Genomic DNA, 26113 nt, shown 5'->3' on the forward strand with positions numbered 1-26113 from the left:
GTGAATTAATTGTCGGAGTAGTGGACCTTGTGCATTTCAGGTAAAATAGCAACTCAACGTTTATATCCCAGGACAAATTAGCTAACAACAGCAAGCTAGCTAAATAGGACACATTAGCTAGCAACTGCAAGCTAGCTAGCTAAATTGCCATACATGTTTAATGCTACTCCACATTTAGGGGGGCCACAAGGGGGTCCAAAATTGTTGTCACAAGGGGGTCAAAAATTGTTGCCCCCCCCCCCCCACCCACACACAACCACTAGTGGTCTCCAAATGAATGTAATTGGTTCAGAGTTTGTTTTGATATTTCAACCTGCGTGTCGTGGTCGCGTTTGGTGTGGGGGGACAAAATCAATTTGCACATGATGGCACATGCGCTCGTCCGGTTCGGGTATGGTGTTAAAGGAAATTATGTTTACCATTACAGTGGCAAGGCTGTATTAGCCTGTGTCTATTATTTTACAGATGAATGAGTATCATGAAAGCCACCCCGGGTGACACTATAAAAGAGTATTGAAGGAGGGTAAGCTCCTGACCTTTGTTGTGAGGTTACAGACAGTGGGTCATATTTGTGTCCATACAAAAACACAATACTCCACAACCCCGAAAGAAAGCCTGGACTCCGTTGCACAATGACAAGAGTGTGTGGAAGGCCACTGGTCCAACACTTTTGCCTCTGACCAAATTACCTGCCATAGCAACAATGGTGGGCATGGGGGTAAAATTGGAAAAGTGTGAAATTGAAGGATGATGGGCTCACAACCTAATTTTCAGCTCTAGCGTGGGAAGGGGGGGTGGTCAATTATCTTTCTTAAGGCAAGGGGTACCTGAATTTAAAGACTTTCCACCATGTAATCTGATAGAGAATAACTCATGATTATTATGATAAACCTATTATTTATTACAAATGCAGCTGCAGCAATCAATATCCTGTTTGCTTGGTTTTCTTGGGTGTAGTTTTTTATAAATTGGTTTACGGTCAATATTTGTCCTTGTTCTATTGTACTTTCTTTCTTTGTTTGTGTGTTTGTTTCTTTCTGGTATCGCTTTCTTAAATCTCTACAAGCACACCCACAGGATTTACCTAAAATCTAGGGACTATCTGAGCACATGGTGAAGTGTTCACTCCAAAGGGCTCAGACACACCAATAGCGTTTTCTGGCCACTTGGCACCTCTGAAAGTAATTTGTGAACCGAGTGCGCACCGATTTTACATGTTGAATGGCATGGAAAAATGTCCGCAGTCAGACGTCTACAGCAGCTGGTCCCTAAAACACAGCGCGCTGAAGATTTGGCAGATGAATGCTAACGTTAGACCACATTCGTTGCAATGTTTGCGAGCCTTTAAATATACATCGCTCAATGACCTGAAGTCAGCCCACATACAGCACTGCACTGTCTCAGCATGTCACACAGGCGCACGCACACGCATGATGATGACAATGACGATGAAATGGTGTTTATCAGAAATTATATTTAGATTATATCATTTAACCAGGGCTATACATTCATTTTGTCTGATTGTTAAAGGAATATAGAAGTTCTGAATTTAAATATGGCGGTGGGGCTGGGCAGCAGTCTTTGCTGGATAAATAAGTAGGGCGAGTGCCCATTCCCCAAGTCTCTGACAGTATTTATAATTGGTTTACACATTCCACTGCGGATTAACATTCACTTCTTATTTGTGTTTTAATCAATCAATTAAAACATTTGGTTTGGCGTCCTGTCTTGCACATGCTCGTGTTAAACCACACATAATCATATCTACTGTAAATATATAGTTTTATTTAAACGGTTTAATGTACTAAACACTAAATTATTGGAAACAAGGTTGTGTTTATTAAACATGTGAGTGCCTTGGACACTGCAGCTTTGTTATTATTTTCAGCAAAAAAAATACATTTGAAAATATGACAAGATGGTAATTACAGGATAGTAATTCAAAGCACAATACGTGTCATTCCTCGCATAATTTAATCACTGTATCAAATGTTTCATCCCCTCGAAATCCTTGCATTCCACACAGAGCTCCTGGAATGATCAATGAATCCTCGATAAAACAACGGTTGTGCCACCTGCTGATACGTCATTGTCCTCCTGGCCAATCACGCTAATGTACCCGGAGAGACACTTCCCGTGCGCTCCTGGAGATTCCACAGCCTTCCGTAATTAGTGCCCGGTTCTTGGCGGGTACGCTGACCCGCCAACAGACTACAGTTAAGCAAGGCGCGAGCGGCAAGGCTGCGCACACTGTCAGTGAGCTTCAACGACTTTGTTTGGACTGACCTATGAAACTGTGGCGAACTGTGGACTGCGTCCTTAAGCCAAATGTATCGTCCTTGGCTTTATCCATCAATTAATACCGTCGTTTGTAAGAGGTAAGTACAAATGTGTGAGTAATATTACAATGTGTGTTTTGTAAAAATATTTTATTTTATTAGGTTATATGCCTTTTTTTTCTTGGTCACGGTTTCTTGAATTTCTTTCTAGTAACGTTATATGCATAGTTGTACCCATCATGTTGCTGATTAATGTTGCAGTGTACCATTGTCATATTCTCTGAAATTACAGAAAATGTGATAATTCTAATATTTGGAAATTGTTTAGTTGTGTCATTTACTGTTACACACCTTTTTATATTGTGTACATTCTAATATCGCTATTTTCTAAGTTCGAGGAAGCAAGTGCTAGCGCATATAGCTATAGCTTTTATTTTATTGTGCTGAGGTTACACCCCAGCATCCTCTACTGCAAACTGGTCCCTGAAAATAAATGAAAAGATGTTGCTGCCTCGCTTCATCATTTCATTTCCTTGTATTCGTGCATGATAGTTATGTGCATTGTTAGAGAAAGGGAATTGAATTGTGCCCTTACATGGCATGTGGCAGCTTTCATGTATTGTGGTTACTGTTTATTTACAATGTCCAAAAATGGGAAGGCAAAGGAATGTTCTTTTTTTTACTTGAGGGTACTTTGACGTAGTGTCAGATAATGTCAAGCTTTATAGCATTGGTAACAAACTATGTAAACTACAGCCACCCCAGTGGTATAACTGTCTTATTCAAGCTTTATATAGGTTGTTTTAAGATATTTTTTACATTATTCCAAGCCAGATGTTTCACTCATATGTTTAGAGGCTTAAATCATACCTGCTTGCCATTATTTGGGAATTGTTGCATGATATACAAACTCTGTCAGCTTTACCTGGAATGTGTTTGAGAAAATATGTATTTACATGCAGAGACTGAGCCAGTTGACTGAACATTAGAGATACAGGTTTTGTGGTTTGGTATTTGTTACAGTTGGTATACTGTAGGTAAAGTGGCTTTGGCCTATAGATGGAAGGTTCCATGGGAATGTTGCGACAGCCTGAGATTATCATTGTTGACTAGCTACAGATTGTACCCCAGATAATGTGATATAACCAAAGATTGTTGGTGTCCAATACTGGGCATTACAGGAAAGCCCAACATTTTTTGTTCTCGATTTGGCCAAAGTGGTATCTTATAAATGTCCATGTCCAGTTGCAGGTGGTTCGTTTGAATTTAGACACCCACCTATCTCCATCAATAAGAGAAGATTTGAAATAGGCAAGATGGTGGCGTATACATTGTTGGATTACTTCATGGAGCATTTTCTAAATTCAAATTAACCGCCTGCAACTGGACACAGACATTTATTTATAAGGTACTTCTTTCGGGGCGGCAGGTAGCCTAGTGGTTAGAGCGTTGGGCCGAAAGATTGCTGGATTGAATCCCCGAGCTGACAAGGTAAAAATATTTTGTTCTGCCACTGAACAAGGCAGTTAACCCACTGTTCCCCTGTAGGCCGTCATTGTAAATGAGAATTTGTTCTTAACTGACTTGCCTAGTTAAATAAAGGTTAAATAAAATAAAAAGTGTCACAAAATATCTATAGCGGCGGTTTGTATGGTCCTTTCCTGTAACGTCCAGTAATAGACACCAACAATCTTTGGTTATACACTCTAAAAAGAAAAGGTTCCTGTAGTATCCTTTAGGGGTTCTTCAAATGGAAACTGTGGGGAACACCTATAAGTTCTTCAAAGAACCTTTTGTAATGGATCCTCAAAGAACCTTTTGGGGTTAATTATGGACATACCCTGTCCATAATGTAAAGGCCTATGGGATATTAATTGAAGAGGTAAGGGAGGAGGATGGTAAATGTGATCTACATAACATACCAATACCAATTCACATACCTTTGTATGCCTCCTTGTCTGTATACCTGCAGAGAGACACAAAAGTGAGCAGTTCAATCATCTGCACCCAATACAGCTAGCCTTCAACATATTCTTATAGCCTACATATTCTTACCTCTATGTTAATTGATATCCATTTAAATTGTGTCCATTCTATGTTTCAGAAAGTTTTGCATAAATATGAAAAAATAGATGGTATTATCATAAAACAATATCAATTTAGATCATACAAGGGACTAACAAACCTTACCTTAAATTGAGAAGATCTTTACATTTTTCAGTTAAGTGCCTTCACCTGCTGTCCTTTCAAATTCAAATCGAAATATTTCAGTTGGGCAGTTAGGTTCCTGCAAGAACCCCCACCAACTAAGAAGCTTCCTCGATAAACCCCACCTCCTATGGGGTTCTTGGAAGAACCTTTTGGGTACCATTTTCAGTGCCAAGAACCCTAAGGTTTTTCAAAGAACTTTGAGGATTTTAGAAGAACCCTTGTTGAACCCCTCATTTTTAGTGTATCACATTATCTGGTGTACAATGTGTAGCTCATTTTTGACGTGTTTTCATGGTGTGGTACTGAAGGATATACAATGGGTGGGTTTAATCCTGGATGCTGATTGGTTAAAACCGTGTTCCAGCCAGTGTCTATTCCACAAGATAGCACCGGCTAAGGCTATGAGGTTGAAATGCTTATTTACTGTTCCATCTCATTGCGTAATCCACGGTCTCATCATCCCACCAGGCAATTTATGAACTTGATCTCTACTGTAAGAAAGCATATAGACATTCTCTTCTTTCTTTTGGTTTTCAACAGCAGAGATTTGTATAAACCTTGCTATCTGTCTCTCCAACATTTGCAACATTGTTTCAATATTGAAATCTCCAGCTGGCCCATAGTAATGAACATGTCGGGAGTCAGGATGAGACAGACAGGCAACTTTTCTCAGCCAGTCGAAATCATGAATCAGCTTAATTTTTATGCATATATACAAGGAAACGTCAATAGAAATACAGGTCAAACGAAACAAAATGCTGATAGTTTGCTCTTTTTCCAGCAAACTGGGGGGGGGGGCTAGTGGTGGCTATTCAGCAGCCTGATTGTCTGGGGGTAGAAGCTATTGGGCAGTCTGAAAGCTTTTGCTATGATGCTTCTATACTGCCTTTGTCTGCGTGATGGAAGTGGGGAGAACAGGCCGTGGCTTGGGTGGCTGAGGTCCTTGATGATCTTCTTGGCCTTCCTGCTACACCTGGTGTTTAGGTGTTCTGTAGGGCACCCAACGGTGCGTCCGGCTGAGCGTACAACCCTATGTAGAGCCTTGCAGTCAGCAACCAGGTTGTGATACAGCCCGACAGTATGCTCTCGATGGTGCTTCTGTAGAACACTATGAGGGCCCTCGAGGACAAGCAGGATAATGCCGTCAAAGCCAGTGTTTGGAGGATATATTGGCATGTTTTGGTCATTATCACTTAAATAATACACCCTTGGATGGCCTTAGTGGGGCTGGTTAGCCAATTGTTGCTCAGACAAAACTGAATTGCTATTCTTGCTGTAAAGGTGAACTATTCAATGCATTATAGTGAAAATATTTCAGTCCTTGACCTACTTCATTGTAACCATACAGGTCCATTGTACTGTATATTGGCACAATTGTTGCATTTATTTGTGTTTTCCTGAGGAAGTATGAGGGAGTGTGAAGGTCTCAAACTACTTTCCTTCAAAATAGCATTTTTGTTACAACTCCTAAACAACACAGGCGTATCTTGAGGAATGGTCTCATTCGTGTTCCAATTATTTTATAGTACATTGCAGTAGGAAGCTCTGTCTACTTTTAGAGCAGCAGTTATGGGCTTACTGCAGTCAGATGGCCAGACGCATCATCTATGTCACTCATTGAGCTTCATTAGTCTTCATCTTTATGTTAAATCCACTGTAATCCACTTTCCCAGGACTTCAGAACAGACCAGGACAGAGTGGCTATATTTAGACAGGCCACCGCTGATTCCATGCCACTGCTTTTGTTAGTGACATTACTTTTCAGATAGAAAACCTATCTAAGGGGAATCTTGCTTTGTTGGAAAACTCCTCAGCTATTGGGGATACTGCTTTTGAGCACTTTGTTACAATTTCCTGGTAATGGCAAAAGCATTCTGGGAAATTTAGATGGAATGGTTCAATGGGAAGAGAACTCTGCAAAGAGGCGGTTAGGTTGAAATTCCTGTGAAGTATTGGAGAAGGTGTTGAAAGTCTCTGCAGATCATTCCTTTATTGTAAACACATGTATCAGGTATGAAGGTAAGACCCAGATGCAGACAATGTCGAATTAACCTCACATCCGGTAAAATTGCAGAGCGCGAAATTCAAAATACAAAATTCGTAATATTAAACAATCATGAAAATACAAGTGTTATACATCAGTTAAAAGCTTAACTTAGTTAATTCAGCCGCTTTGTCATTTTTCAAAAAGGCTTTACGGCGAAAGCATACCATGCGATTATCTGGACAGCGCCCCGCATACAAAAGCATTACAAACATTTTCCAAACAAGCAGAGGCGTCACGAAAGTCAGAAATAGCGATAAAATAAATCACTTACCTTTGAAGATCTTCCTCTGTTTGCAATCCAAAGGGTCCCAGCTACATCATAAATGGTTGTTTTGTTCGATAAAGTCCTTCTTTATATCCCAAAAAAGTCAAATGAATCCCGAAAGTGACCAATAAACTTCGTCCAAACATGTCAAACAACGTTTCTAATCAATCCTCAGGTACCCTAATATGTAAATAAATGATCAAATTTAAGACGGAGAATAGTATGTTCATTACCGGCGATAAATAACGATGTGCGTGCCCTCACCAACGCGTGCCACAATACTACAGCCAAAATGGGAGCCACCTAGAAAAACTACAAATTCTAGCTCATTTTTCAATAAACAAGCCTGAAACTCTTTCTAAAGACTGTGACATCTACTGGAAGCCCTAGGAACTGCAATCTGGGAGGTATTCCTTTGATATTCCCATAGACAGCCATTATAATGAGTGGTGAGCTCAACAACAACAAAAATTCCCGGATGGATTCTCCTCGGGTTTCGCCTGCTATATCAGTTCTGTTATACTCACAGACATTATTTTAACAGTTTTGGAAACTTTAGAGTGTTTTCTATCCAATAGTACCAATTATATGCATATCCTAGCCTCTGGGCCTGAGTAACAGGCTGTTTACTTTGGGCACCTCAGTCATCCAAACTTCCGAATACTGCCCCCTACCCCGAAGAAGTCTTCAATGGTTTAATAATCCAACAGGGCCAGGCAATAGACAGGTCAAGTCAGGCAGAGGTCAGTAAACCAGAGGTGGGGCAACGGTACCGGACAGCAGGCATGCTCAGTGTCAGGGTGGGCAGAATGGTCAGGCTGGCGGGCTCAGAGTCAGGACATGCAAGGGTCAAAACCAGGAGGGCGAGAAAAAGAGAGACTGGGAAAAGCAGGAGCTGAGACACAAAAACACTAGTTGACTTGACAAACAAGATGAACTGGCATCAGACCAACAGAGAACACAGGTATAATTACACAGGGGATAGTGGGGAAGATGGGCGACACCTGGAGGGGGTTGGAGACAATCACAAAGACAGGTGAAACAGATCAGGGTGTGACAGTACCCCCCCAAGAGGCGCCACTTGGCATCCTACCTGGGCGCATACCTGGTTGACCGGGGTGCTGGCGGTGGAGGTCGGCGATGAGGGCTGGGTCCAGAATGTCTCTAGCATGGATCCAGCACCTCTCCTCCGGGTCATAACCCTCCCCAGTCAACCAGGTACTGGAAACCCCTGCCCCGTGGTTGAACACTCAGGAGGCGTCTCACCGTATACGACGGATGGCCATCGATGAAACGGGGAGAAGGGGTGGGCCTAGAAACAGAAGACAAAGGGCTGTGAGACACGGGCCTAATCCTAGACACATGGAAAGTAGGGTGAATACGGCCGGTACGGGGTAACAAAAGACAAACAGCAGTGGGGCTAATGACTCTAGAGATGGGGAACGGGCCGATGAAACAGGGGAAAGTTTACAGGACTCCACCCGGAGGGGCAGGTCCCGGGTGGAGAGCCATACACTCTGCCCGATCCGATAGCGTGGAGCAGGGGTCCGGTGGCAATCCGCTTGTCACCTATACCTGGAAGTGGTCTTCAGAGCGGCCCAGGCTCTCTTCCAGGTACGGCGACTTCGGTGGATGAACATCTGGGCAGAGGGATTGCTGACTTCCTCCTCTGACATGGGGAAGAGCGGAAGCTGATATCCAAAGGAACACTCAAAGGGCGAGAGACTTGTGACAGAGCAAGGAAGGGTGTTGCTGACGCCAGGTGGTAGGGTTGGCGAAGACTAGGCAGTAAAGAGTCGTCTCTAAGTCCTGGTTAGCTTGCTCTGACTGGGGGTGGAATCCGGAGGACATGCTGGCCGACAACCCATTGAGCGTGCAGAACACCTTCCAGAACCGGGACGAGAACCGGAAGACGTGCTGCACCATAAGCTGGGCCGTCTCCTTGGCCGAGGGTAGTTTGGGAAGAGGAATGAAGTGGCGGCTTTGGAAAACAGGTCGACCACAGTCAGGATGGCAGTGTTGCCCTCAGACGGGGGAGACCCGTGACGATATCCAGGGATATATGGGACCAGGGTCGGTGAGGGACAGGCAGTGGTTGGAGAAGACCATCCGTAGTTTGGCGAGGAGTTTTGTTCTGTGAGCAGACGATGCAGGCGGCGACAAATGTGACAACATCCGGAACCATCGTAGGGCACCAAAAGTATTGTTGCATGAAGGCCAGGGTCCGACGAGAGCCCGGTTGACAGGCAAGCCTGGAGGAATGGGCCACTCAGGACCGCGAAGCGGACAACATCAGGCAGAATCATCCAGTTCTCTGGGGGGCCCACCCAGGGTTCGACTGGGATCGCTGCACCTCCCGGACCAGTTTCCCTATACCCCAGCTGAGTGCCATCGCCAGGCACGAGGTGGGAACGATGGTCTCGGGCTCTGGGGTGGTAACCGTAGGGTTATAGTGGCGAGACAGGTTATCCGGCTTGATGTTCTTGGACCCTGGCTGGTAGGAGTAGGAAAAGTTGAACCAGGTAAACAGCAGGGCCCATCTTGCTTGCCTGGAGTTGAGGCGCTTGGCGGTGCTGAGATACTCCAGGTTTTTGTGGTCGGTCCACACAATGAACGGATGTTCCGCCCCTTCTTGCCAGTGCCTTCATATCCTCCAACACCATCTTCACCGCGATATGCTCCCAATTCCCCACATCGTAGTTCCTCTCCGTGGCGTTGATGCGGTGGGAATAGAAGGCGCAGGGATGCAGCTTAAGGTCCAGGGCAGAACGTTGGGACAGAACAGCCACCACTCCGACATCCGAAGCATCGGCCTCCACCACGAACTGAGAGGAAGGGTCAGGATGAACCAGGATAGGAGCAGTGGTGAAGCGGTGTTTAACCTCTTACATCTAGACGTTCCGCTAGCGGAACACCTGCTCCAATATCCAATGATGGGCGTGGCGCGAAATACAAACTCCTCTAAAATCCGAAAACTTAAATTTTTCAAACATATGACTATTTTACAGCATTTTAAAGACAAGACTCTCGTTAATCTAACCACACTGTCCGATTTCAAAAAGGCTTTACAGCGAAAGCAAAACATTACATTATGTCAGCAGAGTACCCAGCCAGAAATAATCAGACACCCATTTTTCAAGCTAGCATATAATGTCACAAAAAACAAAACCACAGCTAAATGCAGCACTAACCTTTGATGATCTTCATCAGATGACAACCCTAGGACATTATGTTATACAATGCATGCATGTTTTGTTCAATCAAGTTCATATTTATATCAAAAATCACCTTTTTTTACATTAGCATGTGACGTTCAGAACTAGCATACCCCCCGCAAACATCCGGTGAATTTACTAAATTACTCACGATAAACGTTCACAAAAAATATAACAATTATTTTAAGAATTATAGATACAGAACTCCTCTATGCACTCGATATGTCCGATTTTAAAATAGCTTTTCGGTGAAAGCACATTTTGCAATATTCTCAGTAGATAGCCCAGCCATCACGGCTAGCCATTTAGACACCGACCAAGTTTAGCCCTGACCAAACTCCGAATTACTATTACAAAAGTTTGATTACCTTTGTTGTCTTCGTCAGAATGCACTCCCAGGACTGCTACTTCAATAACAAATGTTGGTTTGGTCCAAAATAATCCATCGTTATATCCAAATAGCGGCGTTTTGTTTGTGCGTTCAAGACACTATCCCAAGTGTAAATAAGGGTCACGAGCATGGCGCAATTCGTGACAAAAGATTTCTAAATATTCCATTACCGTACTTCGAAGCATGTCAACCGCTGTTTAAAATCAATTTTTATGCCATTTTCCTCGTAAAAAAGCGATAATATTCCGACCGGGAATCTGCGTTTAGGTTAACAGAGGAAAGAAAACAAAGCATTCGGTCGACGCGGGCACGCGCCTGAGTCTCACAGTACTGTAACCAGCCACTACCCAAACGCGCTACTTTTTTTCAACCAGAGCCTGCAAAGCCACGATTCAGCTTTTTGCCGCCTTCTGAGAGCCTATGGGAGCCTTAGGAAGTGTCACGTTATAGCAGAGATCCTCAGTCTTCAATAAACAGAGGCAAGAAGAACGACACCTTGTCAGACAGGCCACTTCCTGCATGAAACCTTCTCAGGTTTTGGCCTGCCAAATGAGTTCTGTTATACTGACAGACACCATTCAAACAGTTTTAGAAACTTTGGAGTGTTTTCTATCCAAAGCCAATAATTATATGCATATTCTAGTTTCTGGGCAGGAGTAATACTCAGATTAAATCGGGTACGTTTTTTATCCGGCTGTGAAAATACTGCCCCCTAGCCATAACAGGTTAAGGTCAGCGGAGGTGAGTGCAGACAGGGGGAGGCCAGGGTCCTGTAACCCCGGATAAAGTGGCGATAAAAGTTGGTAAACCCCAGGAAGCATTGCAGCTGCTACCTGGACGTAGGCTGAGGCCAATCCACCACCGCTCTCACCTTCTCAGGATCCATCTGGACACTTCCAGCAGAGATGATGTAGCCCAGAAAGGGAATGGTAGAGCGATGGAATTCGCACTTTTTTGCCTGGAGAACCTGTCGGACGTGGAGGACGTGTTCTTGGTGGGAGCGGGAGAAGACGAGGACGTCAATGTAGACGAAGACGAACCGGTTCAGCATGTCACAGAAAACATCATTCACCAGAGCCTGGAACATGGCAGGGGCGTCGGTGAGGCCAAAGGGTGTTGATCAGATATTCGTAGTGGCCGCTTGCCGTGTTGAAGGCGGTCTTCCACTTGTCCCCCTCTCGTATCCGCACCAGGTGGTAGGCGTTTTGTAGATCCAGCTTGGAGAAAACAGTGGCCCCCTGGAGCGGCTCGAAGGCCGAGGAAATGAGTGGTAGTGGATAACTGTTCTTTACAGTAATGTCATTGAGTCCCCGGTAGTCAATGCACAGGCTCAGGGTCTTGTCCTTTTTCTCCACGAAGAAGAAACCTGCGCCAGCGGGAGAGGAAGACTGACGGATAAATCCTGTAGCTAGGGATTCCCCAATGTAGGACTTGCTGAACACCTCCCGGAGGTCCTGGTACTCTGCGGGAATGGCGGAGAGGTTCGGAGCAACTTCAGAACCCCCAGGAAGACGTCCCGGGGCAGGTTGCGCCGACTTCAGACAATGGGCGTGACAGAACGGACTCCAGCCCATGATAGCACCCGTAGACCAGTTGATGAGGGGATTGTGTCGCTGGAGCCAGGAGAATCCCAACACCACGAGAATCTGGGCGGACTTGATGAGCAGGAATTGAATGGTCTCGATGTGATTCCCTGACACACGTAGGTTGATGGGAGTGGTGATATGGGTGACCCGACCTATAGAGCGCCTGACCAGCGCTCTAACATCCATGGGAATGGAGAGGGGCTGAGTGGGAATGTTCAGCTCGGAAGCCAGGGTGGCGTACAAAAAGCTCTCATCGGCCCTAGAGTCAATGAAGACCAGATAGATTTTGACTGGTTTCCCCACAGCAGAATAACATGAAAAGGGGTGCGAGTAAGGGAAGCAGAAAAGTACTCCATATGGCCCACTAGAGTTCTCGCTCCTAACGGTGAGCCTGGTCTTTTACCGGGCAAGAGGACACAAAATGACCAAAAGTCCCGCAATACAGACAGCTCCTTGTGTTGATCCTGTGTTTCCGTTTCGCTGGCGAGAGCCCAGCTCTGCCTAGTTGCATAGGTTCGGGACACAGTGCCTCGGCCGTCTTCGGTGACTCTCGAGGAAGGACGGGAAAACTCGGATGCTCTCGGCAACGGGACCATCGGGGACTTCTGGGATGACTCGGAGGCGAGGTGGAATCCCTGGACGTGCGAGCAAAATCGAATTTCCTCTCCATCCATCGTTCCCGCAATCGGCCATTGATGCGGATGGTCAAAGCGATGAAGGAATCGAGATCCGTGGGTAACTCCCGAGCAGCAAGCTCGTCCTTAACCTCCTCCGAGAATCCGTGCAGGACCATGTCGAACCGTGCTTCCTGGTTCCACGCACTCTCCGCTGCCAAAGTGCGGAATCCACCGCATAGTCGGCCATTCTGCAGGCGTCCTACCGGAGCTGGATTAGCTTCCAGGCAGCTTCTCCCCCGGAGAACGGGGCATCAAAAACCTTCCTCACCTCTCCCATGAACCCCTCCAGACACACGCACATGGCTGGCTGTTGTTCCCATACGGCGGTAGCCCAGGTGAGAGTCCTCCCAGACATCAGCGTGATGAGGTAGGCCATCTTGGTGCGTTCCGAGGGGAAGGAGGAGGGCTGAAGCTCGAAAATGAGGGCACACTAAGCTAAAAACACTCAACAGGTGCTTGGCTCTCCATTAAAGTGTTCCGGGCAAGGTAAATGAGGCTCCCGGGAAGGTGGAGTGGCCGGTGGGGTGGCGCTGCTAACCGCGGAGTTACTGAGGGGCGATGGGGGTACCACTGTGGCAGGCTGCCCTCCAGACAGCAGTATGTCTAACGCCCGGTCATGGCGCTCAGCCAATGTTTGGACCCCTCCATAAGACAACGAAGCAATTCCTCGTGCCAACCAATGGAGGCTCCTTGGGAGGAGATGGCACTGCGCAGCTGGCCCAGGTCTGCTGGGTCAGTCATGGCCCAGGTCTGCTGGGTCAGTCATGGCCAGTTCGTACTATCAGGTATGAAGGTAAGACCCAGATGCAGACAACGTCGAATTAACAATGGTTTAATAATCCAACATGGGCAGGCAATAGACAGGTCAAGGCAGGCAGGGGATCAGTAAACCAGAGGTGGGGCGACGGTACCAGACGGCAGGCAGGCTCAGGGTCAGGGTAGGCAGAGGTCAATAATCCAGAGTTGGGGCAAAGGTACAGGTTGACATGCAGGCTCAGGGTCAGGGGCAGGCAGAGTGTTCAGGCAGGCGGGCTCTGAGTCAGGACAGACAAGGGTCAAAACCAGGAGGGCGAGAAAAAGAGAGACTGGAAAAAGCAGGAGCTGAGACACAAAAATGCTGGTTGACTTGACAAATAAGACGAACTGGCAACAGACCAACAGAGAACACGGGTATAAATACACAGGGGATAATGGGGAAGATGGGCGACACCTGGAGGGGGGTGGATACAATCACAAAGACAGGTGAAACAGACCACATGGTTGGTGGTTCATCAACGTAGTAGCAAAATGCTCAAGGATCCACCCATGCAATCCATATGAAAGATCTGGCAGATAGCATAGTATGGTGGCAGGTAGCCTAGCAGTTAGAGTGTTGGGCCTTTAACCGAATGGTCGCTAGTTTGAATCCCAGAGCTGACAAGGTGAAACAGCTTTTGATATTCCTTGAACAAGACACAACCCAAATTGTGCCATGGTTGCCGTTGATAATGGCTGACCCTGGCTGTGACCCCACTCTCGGGGAGTTGGGATATGCAAAAAAATACATGTAAAATATAATCATCCACCTAATTATTATTCCATGAAAGTCTATAAAAAAATTCCTGTTGGCATATTGGATGAAATCGGTATTAACAGACTGACTAGCAAATATCCCTGTTTTTTTTAAACACTGGTCTAAGGTATATTGCCTGTTGTAAAACAATGATCAATCTGGTGTACAGTATAGCCTTCTCTTTACAGAGTCTCAGGAGTGTACTTAGATCCCGAGGGCCTGATTGTAGCGAGGCCTTGTGAGGTGACTGGCTGCTATCTGTGCTGTCTTTGCTGCTGCTCTCACAAGGCCTGCTTAGCTTCACAGAAACTGGGAAAATAGACATTGCATCCAGTAGCATGTCGTGCCCCTCCCATTTCCCAAACACATTTCAAAACACACAGCCTAGCTACGTCTGCAGCCGATGTATGGGCTGCATTTAAAAAGAGCAATGATTACAATGGAGTTTAATGCACAGTTTTACTGCATCATTAACAACTTCAGACAATGAGAGGCCTCCTATAGTCATTCAGTGTAGGCTATAGTTGATTGGACTATTGATTAGTTAATTAAATTGTTTTAGTAGTTGCAAAGTGCTCATCATTCATTGACCTTTACCTCCAGGATGTGGCTTGGTGTGAAGTGCACCCTGGGCTTATAGTTAAGTGCTCTTATGAGAGCTGTTAAAGGAGCTTATTGTTTGTATTGGCATATTGTACTGTATCTACAGTTGGCTACTTAGAGATCCCCGATCAAAGTCAGATAATGAAAAGTGTTCAATGGGCAGATTTGGGGTAAAATGGGAGAATGCATTATGGTAGGAGAGTGGACATCCTCAATCAGGACATTTTATAGCCAATGTTTTCCTTCAGTTGAAATCCCCACATTTCTTTAAGAACAGCACATCCAAAACAAAACAGCACATTTGGATGTGCTGTTTTGACTATAATGGAGACACTCCACAGTGCTGGTATTCATATTTCTATACTTATCAAATCTAAGTTTTGAGGGCTGGTCCCCTTCAGGCAGCTCTTCTGTGCTGATGCCTTTCTCTTTCTCTGGTAGTGTGAGTCGAGGGAATGTTGATTCATGGTTAATATACTGTATGGAGCCCTTTTTTGTGCCTGCTCTGTCTCTTCTATGTACATACATCAATAAGGCCTAGCTGTCCATCATTTTGTGAGGAAGAGAGCATGAGAGGTAAAGAAGGAAAGAGTGAGAAAGGGAGAGAGGGAGTGAGTGAGGGAGGGACAGAGAGTGGGAGTAAAAAGAAATGAGAGGGAGGGAGGGATAGACAGACAGACCTGCTGTACCCTGGCCTTATATGACAGCCTGTTTATCCAAGGCAGTCTCCACTCCAGTCAAGGCGAGTCTAGGGACAGGCAGCTCCACTCCAGGCTAGGCGAGTCCAGGGCCAGGCAGCTGTGTGTGGAGGGATAGGGTACAAAGAGAGGGTGGAAATGAAAGGGATAGAGTTAGTGGAACAGACAGAGAAGGAGCGCGAGGTGGTGAGAGCAGCAGAGGGACACTACCAAAAACACTGACGAACTCTCAATTACAGTGATTTGCTACTGTGTTTTCATCAAACAAGCAACTGACTGTATTAGATGGTTTGTTTATTATTCCGAGCTAATGTACTGGCTCACAATACTGATATGATAAAATATTACTTTCCAAATGAAACTTTAATAGGTTGTTTCATTTACTTCTTTGTGGCACACTAATCAGTCATATTGTTTAGCCTTGTTTTACTCCAAACAATTGTTGCATACAAATCTTTTCTCTGGGTATATTTCCAAGTAGGAATAGCAAAGTTTATTTTCTGAACGTCTCTTCAATATTTCCTTTGTGAGATGTACTGTAGCTTAAGCAACTAATTTGATCAAAATGTGCAGAAGATAAAACGGTGAAAAACCATGTTGTGTCAATCCCTGGGTTTCCCATTTGGGTTGTCTTTTCTCCTTGATTAAATAAACACCCAGTGTTAATCAGGCTGCCCACACACCCTCGTGTCTCACACAATAGAACCATCTAGAACACACATCTACTGCTTTGTGAGTCATCTGCTTAGAGGCAGTCAAGCTACAAAGGAAACCAGTGACAAATGGAATTCTAAGATAATGAGCTTAAAATTTATTGAATTGTTCCCCACAATGAAATCGGGGAAGGGACTGTGGATCTGTCTCCGTCCGTTCGTTCGTACGTTAGTCACACGCGATATCTCAGACAACACTGGCCCGATTTTCACAAAACTTGGGTGAATGATGTGTCTTTCCATAGAGATCCGGCATTTTACACTGATTACACTGATTGGTCAAATGGTGGCGCTATAACAAGAGATTGAAAATCAAACTTTGAAAGGTCATGCTCCTAACCCCGTTTGACCTAAAGTCATGGCATTCGGTACATAGGTCCCTCTTCTCACAAGGAACACATTTGCCTCAGGGACCCAGAAGGTCCGCCATGATGGATTTACCACCATTTTGAATTTTGTGAAAACACTTCTGGCACTGAATGACCATGTGGCATTTATGGACAAAGGTCTCAGCGGAATATTTTCCAGACTAGTACCTAAAACAACATGGCCGCTATTGACCAATAAACATTCACATGGGCGTGGTCTGGCACATAAATTAATATAAATTAGTCAAGGATATTGGTATTGCAACACAATTTGGTACACATGTTGCAAACACTGTCAAGACTCAACATATGCAAGAACATTCATATTGACCAAACAGTGGCACTATAAAGGGCACATGTTTATATCTTTTGATCTGTTTGACTGAGTGAAATTTGGCACACATGTTGAGGGATGTGAGTCTAGCTAACCCACGCGATATCTCAGAGATAACTGACACGATTTTGACGAAACTTGGGTGAATGATGCATCTGGCCATAGAAATCCGTAATTTACAAAATTACATTGATTGTCCCAAAGGGGGCGCTGCATTATTTGTAGGAGACAACATGTTTACTGTTGTCTTGTATGTTATTTCGAGTAACATAAAAAAAGAAAATTAAATGTAGCTTATAATTCAGGGTTTTCAGTTTATTAGATGTTGAATTATTCCACAAGGCTACATTAAATGTAAAATCATGAGGTTTTTGTCAAACGAACCCAGGAGAATCTGTAGCAGAGTTTCTTTCAATAAAGCTGTGGCATATTCAATTTGAAACATGTCTCCTGCTTGTTTTCCTCATTGCATAGCTGTGTTTGTTTCTCTTCGCCTCTCTGGTTCTTTGATGACACAACTCATCAACCACATCTTCAGCATGTCAAACATCATTTCAGACACTCTGCTAGAATGCATACCTGAATGACATTTTCTTCACAAGTTTTCGCATTCACATTTTTTTTATGGTCTAGTGAGGTGAAGTGTTTTGTTGATAGACACTGATTCATTCATGCACCTTCTGCACCACACATTTCCTAATTTCTGTCTTGTCATGTTTCTTTTGTCGAGGAAGAAAGTAAATGTCCAGAGAAGGAAAGGTGCACAATATTGGATTAGTCCACAGAGCATTTGATCATTACTAGGGTTGCAAAGGGAGGGTATATTACTGTAAACTTTCTAAGTTTACCAGTAAACTACCAGAATTTGGGTATCTTTCTGGGATTTTAAGTAATTTATCTCAAGACATCTAGTGGCCTTTTTGCATATTTCAGATTATCACAGGTGTATGTAATTATCTCTGGCCCTCTCTCTGGCCTTGTCACATAAAATACATAAAATAGACAAAAAATAGAATGAAAAAGCTGTAAAACATTATCCTAAATAGAAACCATCAACTTAGTGAATACCATTGGTGTTTAATATGAGGTTTTAAGCATGAAATATATTTTATATTCATTTTATACACTTTTATTTATTTTACTATGTCAATATGTATTTGTTATCAAACTGGTGGCAGTTGTGTGCAAATCAGTAGTTGGACGAGTTGCGGAGGTAACTGAAAATAATGCTTGTTAATTAGATGCTTTTTTCATTAATTAGGCTGTTTTCTCTTGAACCGTATTGTCTATCTATTAGAAACTCATGGACAATATGAACACAGATATAAAAACATGAATACTATATATGAATACATTTTTTTTTTTACAAGTAATTCAAGTACAAATAAGCAAAATTACGATAGATGGCCGTATATTTTCTGTTAATTACCAAAATTACTGAAGATTCCGGTAACTTTGGTAAATTACCAGTAGCTTTGCGACCCTAATCATTACTATTCCTCTCAAAGGCTGCACAGTTTGTCTTGTCAGAGCCTCCATAGTACCTACCAGTAAGAGATAAGAGATATAGACAGTCTGTAATATGCTGTCACTCCTTATGTCATGACGTCAGTGATATTCAGGTTGGAAAGTTGTAGTTCTAGAAAGATGCGCGAGTTTTCGACTTGGAATTCTGAGTTGGATGACTGTTCAAAATGATTTTCCCAGTCAGAACAAGTTTTTTAAATTTTTTTATTCCCATTTGTTTTGAACACGGCGGTTTGTATTGTTCTTCCGCACAGTTCTCTCCGGGAGCACATACCAACACCTGCTTAGAAACCTCACCTTGGCTATGTGTGATTGATACATGCATGTCTATCAGTGCTACCAGGAGAGAGAGAGAGCCCTCTGGCCAACTCCTGGGAAGTACATTAAACAGGGAGAACTGTACCATCTAGCCTGCGGGCTTGGGAGATAGGTTCACTTTTCACAAAGAAACAGCAGTAATGGGAGCATTGCACATGAACATATGGAACTAGTTTCCTTCTCGTCATTGTAGCTAGCTATAAAGAAACCACTGGGGTCAAATGTTCTATTGTTAGATAGACAGCCTACTAGGTAAAGACGGAATGTATGTATTCAGGATATATGATGACACATTGTACAGCATGATTTCTATGACATTTTACAGCTACAAATCAATAGAACAGGATTAGGAGAATCCAGATTTATTATCCACTTGTATTGGGAGACAAACAGTGGAGCTCAGTCTCTGTGTACATTCCCACGGTTGCCCTTGGTTATTCCAATACAAGCCGGTCGATGATTGGCCAATGATAAATCAATTGGCTTTCCCTGAATTACTGCAAGATTAGATGTTCTTCTTTACAACCCCCATCAGATGTTACAAATGCAAAATTATCCTGATTTGGGAGACTCCATTGGTATCAGTCTGTCTTGTGCATAGGGTTGCAAAGCAGTTATTCTGATCATTAACAAAAAATCTAAGGCAATCTATCCTCATTTTGGTAACTCATACTTGAATAACTTAATACAAAAATATACTGCTCAAAAAAATAAAGGGAACACTTAAACAACACATCCTAGATCTGAATGAAAGAAATAATCTTATTAAATACTTTCTTCTTTAAATAGTTGAATGTGCTGACAACAAAATCACACAAAAATAATCAATGGAAATCCAATTTATCAACACATGGAGGTCTGGATTTGGAGTCACACTCAAAATTAAAGTGGAAAACCACACTACAGGCTGATCCAACTTTGATGTAATGTCCTTAAAACAAGTCAAAATGAGGCTCAGTAGTGTGTGTGGCCTCCACATGCCTGTATGACCTCCCTACAATGCCTGAGCATGCTCCTGATGAGGTGGCGGATGGTCTCCTGAGGGATCTCCTCCCAGACCTGGACTAAAGCATACGCCAACTCCTGGACAGTCTGTGGTGCAACGTGGCGTTGGTGGATGGAGCGAGACATGATGTCCCAGATGTGCTCAATTGGATTCAGGTCTGGGGAACGGGCGGGCCAGTCCATAGCATCAATGCCTTCCTCTTGCAGGAACTGCTGACACACTCCAGCCACATGAGGTCTAGCATTGTCTTGCATTAGGAGGAACCCAGGGCCAACCGCACCAGCATATGGTCTCACAAGGGGTCTGAGGATCTCATCTCGGTACCTAATGGCAGTCAGGCTACCTCTGGCGAGCACATGGAGGGCTGTGCGGCCCCCCAAAGAAATGCCACCCCACACCATGACTGACCCACCGCCAAACCGGTCATGCTGGAGGATGTTGCAGGCAGCAGAACGTTCTCCACGGCGTCTCCAGACTCTGTCACGTCTGTCACGTGCTCAGTGTGAATCTGCTTTCATCTGTGAAGAGCACAGGGCGCCAGTGGCGAATTTGCCAATCTTGGTGTTCTCTGGCAAATGCCAAACGTCCTGCACGGTGTTGGGTTGTAAGCACAACCCCCACCTGTGGACGTCGGGCCCTCATACCACCCTCATGGAGTCTGTTTCTGACCGTTTGAGCAGACACATGCACATTTGTGGCCTGCTGGAGGTCATTTTGTAGGGCTCTGGCAGTGCTTCTCCTGCTCCTCCTTGCACAAAGGCGGAGGTAGCGGTCCTGCTGCTGGGTTGTTGCCCTCCTACGGCCTCCTCCACATCTCCTGATGTACTGGCCTGTCTCCTGGTAGCGCCTCCATGCTCTGGACACTACGCTGACAGACACAGCAAACCTTCTTGCCACAGCTCGCATTGATGTGCCATCCTGGATGAGCTGCACTACCTGAGCCACTTGTGTGGGTTGTAGACTCCGTCTCATGCTACCACTAGAGTGAAAGCACCGCCAGCATTCAAAAGTGACCAAAACATCAGCCAGGAAGCATAGGAACTGAGAAGTGGTCTGTGGTCTCCACCTGCAGAACCACTCCTTTATTTGGGGTGTCTTGCTTATTGCCTATAATTTCCACCTGTTGTCTATTCCATTTGCACAACAGCATGTGACATTTATTGTCAATCAATGTTGCTTCCTAAGTGGACAGTTTGATTTCACAGAAGTGTGATTGACTTGGAGTTACATTGTGTTGTTTAAGTGTTCCCTTTATTTTTTTGAGCAGTGTATATATATATATATATATATATATATATATATATATATATATATATATATATATTGTATTCATTTTTAAATCTGTGTCCATATTTTCCATGAGTTTCTAGTAGATAGATCATATGGTTCAAGAGAAAATAGCCGATTTAATGAAAAAAGCATTTGCAACTTGTCCAACTATTGACTTTTTTTTTTTTACAACTGCCACCATTTTGATGCCAAAACATTGACAACAAATACATAGACATAGTCAAATAAATAAAACTGTATAAAATAAATATAAAATCTACACTGCTCAAAAAAATAAAGGGAACACTTAAACAACACAATGTAACTCCTAGTCAATCACACTTCTGTGAAATCAAACTGTCCACTTAGGAAGCAACACTGATTGACAATACATTTCACATGCTGTTGTGCAAGTGGAATAGACAACAGGTGGAAATTATAGGCAATTAGCAAGACACCCCCAATAAAGGAGTGGTTCTGCAGGTGGGGACCACAGACCACTTCTCAGTTCCTATGCTTCCTGGCTGATGTTTTGGTCACTTTTGAATGCTGGCGGTGCTTTCACTCTAGTGGTAGCATGAGACGGAGTCTACAACCCACACAAGTGGCTCAGGTAGTGCAGCTCATCCAGGATGGCACATCAATACGAGCTGTGGCAAGAAGGTTTGCTGTGTCTGTCAGCGTAGTATCCAGAGCATGGAGGCGCTACCAGGAGACAGGCCAGTACATCTGCTCAAACGATCAGAAACAGACTCCATGAGGGTGGTATGAGGGCCCGACGTCCACAGGTGGGGGTTGTGCTTACTGCTCAACACCATGCAGGACGTTTTGGCATTTGTCAGAGAACACCAAGATTGGCAAGTTCGCCACTGGCGCCCTGTGCTCTTCACAGATGAAAGCAGGTTCACACTGAGCACGTGACAGACGTGACAGAGTCTGGAGACGCCGTGGAGAACGTTCTGCTGCCTGCAACATCCTCCAGCATGACCAGTTTGGCGGTGGGTCAGTCATGGTGTGGGGTGGCATTTCTTTGGGGGGCCGCACAGCCCTCCATGTGCTCGCCAGAGGTAGCCTGACTGCCATTAGGTACCGAGATGAGATCCTCAGACCCCTTGTGAGACCATATGCTGGTGCGGTTGGCCCTGGGTTCCTCCTAATGCAAGACAATGCTAGACCTCATGTGGCTGGAGTGTGTCACCAGTTCCTGCAAGAGGAAGGCATTGATGTTATGGACTGGCCCGCCCGTTCCCCAGACCTGAATCCAATTGAGCACATCTGGGACATCATGTCTCGCTCCATCCACCAACGCCACGTTGCTCCACAGACTGTCCAGGAGTTGGCGTATGCTTTAGTCCAGGTCTGGGAGGAGATCCCTCAGGAGACCATCCGCCACCTCATCAGGAGCATGCCCAGGTGTTGTAGGGAGGTCATACAGGCACGTGGAGGCCACACACACTACTGAGCCTCATTTTGACTTGTTTTAAGGACATTACATCAAAGTTGGATCAGCCTGTAGTGTGGTTTTCCACTTTAATTTTGAGTGTGACTCCAAATCCAGACCTCCATGGGTTGATAAATTGGATTTCCATTGATTATTTTTGTGTGATTTTGTTGTCAGCACATTCAACTATGTAAAGAAAAAAATATTTAATAAGATTATTTCTTTCATTCAGATCTAGGATGTGTTGTTTAAGTGTTCCCTTTATTTTTTCGAGCAGTATATTTCATGCTGAAACCCTCATTTTAAACACCAATGGTATTCACCAAATTGATGGTTTATATTTAGGATAATGTTTTACAGCTTTGTCATTCTATTTTTTATTAGAAAATCATTATTTAATTATTTCTTATATTTTACATGTGATAAGGTCAGAGAGAGGGCCAGAGATAATTACAGACACCTGTGATAATCTGAAAAACAGCAAAGGGCCACTAGATGTCCTGAGATAGATTACATAAAAACCTTGAAATATACAAAAATTCTGGTAGTTACTGGTACATTTTGAAAGTTTCCAGTAATACACCCTCCTTTTGTAACCCTCCTTGTGCACAATCGCATTTCCTTTTCATTATTTCACCTCTTGACTGCCAGATCATAAAAACATTTAACACATCCCAGGGAATTGTCAGCGCTCCACAAGTGATAATAATCTGGAGCTCATGGTCATTCCTGGAATGTCGACATTTGGCGTGACATGAAAGTGCTCTGATGGAAGTGTGAAGATATTGATTTTGACGTAAACTTTCCCTATGGCTAATCTGTTTTAGTTCAGAGTATTATCTCTGTTATAGAAAATGTCCTCAATGCAAAAAGCGTAAAATCTTATTACATAAACAGTCTGTAATTACATTTACATTTACATTTAAGTCATTTAGCAGACGCTCTTATCCAGAGCGACTTACAAATTGGTGCATTCACCTTATAATATCCAGTGGAACAACCACTTACAATAGTGCATCAAAATCTTTTAAGGGGGGGGGGGGTTAGAAGGAGAACTTTATCCTATCCCAGGTATTCCTTGAAGAGGTGGGGTTTCAGGTGTCTCCGGAAGGTGGTGATTGACTCCGCTGTCCTGGCGTCGTGAGGGAGCTTGTTCCACCATTGGGGTGCCAGAGCAGCGAACAGTTTTGACTGGGCTGAGCGGGAACTGTGCTTCCTCAGAGGTAGGGAGGCGAGCAGGCCAGAGGTGGATGAACGCAGTGCCCTTGTTTGGGTGTAGGGCCTGATCAGAGCCTGAAGGTACGGAGGTGCCGTTCCCCTCACAGCTCCGTAGGCAAGCACCATGGTCTTGTAGCGGATGCGAGCTTCAACTGGAAGCCAGTGGAGAGAGCGGAGGAGCGGGGTGACGTGAGAGAACTTGGGAAGGTTGAACACCAGACGGGCTGCGGCGTTCTGGATGAGTTGTAGGGGTTTAATGGCACAGGCAGGGAGCCCAGCCAACAGCGAGTTGCAGTAATCCAGGCGGGAGATGACAAGTGCCTGGATTAGGACCTGCGCCGCTTCCTGTGTGAGGCAGGGTCGTACTCTGCGAATGTTGTAGAGCATGAACCTACAGGATCGGGTCACCGCCTTGATGTTAGTGGAGAACGACAGGGTGTTGTCCAGGGTCACTCCAAGGTTCTTAGCACTCTGGGAGGAGGACACAAGGGAGTTGTCAACCGTGATGGCGAGATCATGGAACGGGCAGTCCTTCCCCGGGAGGAAGAGCAGCTCCGTCTTGCCGAGGTTCAGCTTGAGGTGGTGATCCGTCATCCACACTGATATGTCTGCCAGACATGCAGAGATGCGATTCGCCACCTGGTTGTCAGAAGGGGGAAAGGAGAAGATTAATTGTGTGTCGTCTGCATAGCAATGATAGGAGAGACCATGTGAGGATATGACAGAGCCAAGAGAATTGGTGTATAGCGAGAATAGGAGAGGGCCTAGAACAGAGCCCTGGGGGACACCAGTGGTGAGAGCACGTGGTGCGGAGACAGATTCTCGCCACGCCACCTGGTAGGAACGACCTGTCAGGTAGGACGCAATCCAAGCGTGGGCCGTGCCGGAGATGCCCAGCTCGGAGAGGGTGGAGAGGAGGATCTGATGGTTCACAGTATCAAAGGCAGCAGATAGGTCTAGAAGGATGAGAGCAGAGGAGAGAGAGTTAGCTTTAGCAGTGCGGAGAGCCTCCGTGACACAGAGAAGAGCAGTCTCAGTTGAATGCCCAGTCTTGAAACCTGACTGATTAGGATCAAGAAGGTCATTCTGAGAGAGATAGCAAGAGAGCTGGCCAAGGACGGCACGTTCAAGAGTTTTGGAGAGAAAAGAAAGAAGGGATACTGGTCTGTAGTTGTTGACATCGGAGGGATCGAGTGTAGGTTTTTTTCAGAAGGGGTGCAACTCTCGCTCTCTTGAAGACGGAAGGGACGTAGCCAGCGGTCAAGGATGAGTTGATGAGCGAGGTGAGGTAGGGGAGAAGGTCTCCGGAAATGGTCTGGAGAAGAGAGGAGGGGATAGGGTCAAGTGGGCAGGTTGTTGGGCGGCCGGCCGTCACAAGACGCGAGATTTCATCTGGAGAGAGAGGGGAGAAAGAGGTCAAAGCACAGGGTAGGGCAGTGTGAGCAGGACCAGCGGTGTCGTTTGACTTAGCAAACGAGGATCGGATGTCGTTAACCTTCTTTTCAAAATGGTTGACGAAGTCATCCGCAGAGAGGGAGGAGGGGGGGGGGAGGAGGAGGATTCAGGAGGGAGGAGAAGGTAGCAAAGAGCTTCCTAGGGTTAGAGGCAGATGCTTGGAACTTAGAGTGGTAGAAGGTGGCTTTAGCAGCAGAGACAGAAGAGGAAAATGTAGAGAGGAGGGAGTGAAAGGATGCCAGGTCCGCAGGGAGGCGAGTTTTCCTCCATTTCCGCTCGGCTGCCCGGAGCCCTGTTCTGTGAGCTCGCAGTGAGTCGTCGAGCCACGGAGCAGGAGGGGAGGACCGAGCCGGCCTGGAGGATAGGGGACAGAGAAAATCAAAGGATGCAGAAAGGGAGGAGAGGAGGGTTGAGGAGGCAGAATCAGGAGATAGGTTGGAGAAGGTTTGAGCAGAGGGAAGAGATGATAGGATGGAAGAGGAGAGAGTAGCGGGAGAGAGAGAGCGAAGGTTGGGACGGCGCAATACCATCCGAGTAGGGGCAGAGTGAGAAGTGTTGGATGAGAGCGAGAGGGAAAAGGATACAAGGTAGTGGTCAGAGACTTGGAGGGGAGTTGCAATGAGATTAGTGGAAGAACAGCATCTAGTAAAGATGAGGTCAAGCGTATTGCCTGCCTTGTGAGTAGGGGGGGAAGGTGAGAGGGTGAGGTCAAAAGAGGAGAGGAGTGGAAAGAAGGAGGCAGAGAGGAATGAGTCAAAGGTAGACGTGGGGAGGTTAAAGTCACCCAGAACTGTGAGAGGTGAGCCATCCTCAGGAAAGGAACTTATCAAGGCGTCAAGCTCATTGATGAACTCTCCAAGGGAACCTGGAGGGCGATAAATGATAAGGATGTTAAGCTTGAAAGGGCTGGTAACTGTGACGGCATGGAATTCAAATGAGG

The 26113-nt window shown here is 45.1% G+C and overlaps 1 protein-coding gene across 1 annotated transcript in view; it reads left to right on the forward strand.

Moving 5' to 3' along the window:
- Positions 1-2090: 2090 nt before the first annotated feature.
- Positions 2091-26113, forward strand: part of LOC106577063 (muscarinic acetylcholine receptor M3) — a 133701-nt gene continuing 109678 nt past the window's right edge. The window contains exon 1 of the mRNA XM_014154775.2: positions 2091-2378. The gene's annotated coding sequence lies outside the window, so the exon portion shown is untranslated. The remainder of the gene's footprint in view (positions 2379-26113) is intronic.

This window comes from Salmo salar, chromosome ssa18 (assembly GCF_905237065.1).
Source record: "Salmo salar chromosome ssa18, Ssal_v3.1, whole genome shotgun sequence".
NCBI lineage: Eukaryota > Metazoa > Chordata > Actinopteri > Salmoniformes > Salmonidae > Salmo > Salmo salar.